The following is a 1,410-nucleotide window of genomic DNA, read 5'->3' on the forward strand; positions in this document are numbered from 1 at the left end:
ACCCTGTTTGCACAATGATGATGATAACTGTGACGCAAACTGGTGTTTCTGGCAACCAGAGAAATCTTCAGAAGTCCCAGAAAAATTTCACCTTGCATTATGTTTTGAAGCATCACCTGCCCAGCTGTAACCTTTTCCTTGGTTAAATATGTGATAATCCTTGTAAGAATCTCTCTGTCTCATAAATATTTTGACAGGCTTGCACATCAAGCCATGGACTTCTACCCCTACAAAAGCTCTATTTCATGCACAGATATAGAGAACTCAAGGACGGGAGCTACAGGAAGGAAATGTTAAATGGAGCTTGAAAAAGAGAAAGGGTCATCCTGAAGATAAATGTAAAAACCCAAATTTATTTATACATCTTTAGATCTGTGGTACCCAGTCAACAGATCCCAGACAGATTTTTTTTTTCTGTAAAAATCTTTAATGTTATTTACAGATGCACAAATTAAATCACATGATGAGGATTGTTTACTGTATGAGATTAAAGGCTCTGACTCCTGGCAATGTTTTTATATTGACACAGTGATATACAGTTTTTTAGAATTGTGGAATGGTTAGGGTTAGAAGGGACTTAAAAATCATTTTGTTCCAATCCCACCAGTCTTTGTTTCTTACTTTAATAAATTTATCTAGAGGTCAGAGTGCTGGTCACCTTTCACCTTTGTCAGTAATTAATGACCATCTAAGAATAAAGACTTTAAAGCCAGTGTGGCTTTTTCAGCAGCCCAGGATTTGTTTTCAGCCAGCAACAATCACAGGTGTTAAAAACGAGGCAGCCAAATTACTGTTTTCTATCCCTGTGAAGAAGCCAGCAGCAATCAGACAAACAGATGGGACAGCAGGAGTGGCAATTCAGATTCTTATACACACGAGATTGAACTGCAAAATAGTTGGTTCTTATGTTAAACAGCAATTGTTTTATGTGTTACTCTGTCAAACTGAAACAGTGAAAATGCCGTACTTGTTAAACCACKGATAGTGACTGGAGAGATAAAACTTCCTCCTTTTAATTTATTCTCTTTGTATGGGTCTTTTTTTAAAGGCTTGGAAAAAAAAAACCAACAAACCACAGGAAAACAGATGCTTTCTACTGCTAGTCCAGTGAAATTTCCATCCACCAGAAGACTACCCAAGCCTTGGTGAAATTCTCTTCAATAACATTTAATAATAGAAAGTGTCTGACCTATTCAGTCAAAAGTAAGGCAATCACATGAAGGATGATTGAGGAGGTTGGGAAAGATGAATATAGACAACCTTTCATTTCTGTTACCCTCATATTTCCCTCTGTTTCAATTCCATTTTGTTCTTTGTATATGCTCATTATATCCTCTTTAAGCAATTGAATATGAGAAAAATAATGGAATTGCACATAGTGCTCTTATTCTTGTCTCTTACATCATTAGC

This window comes from Malurus melanocephalus, unplaced genomic scaffold, assembly GCF_030028575.1.
Source record: "Malurus melanocephalus ecotype Western Australia unplaced genomic scaffold, MMel_1.1 scaffold_1, whole genome shotgun sequence".
Taxonomy (NCBI): Eukaryota; Metazoa; Chordata; class Aves; order Passeriformes; family Maluridae; genus Malurus; species Malurus melanocephalus.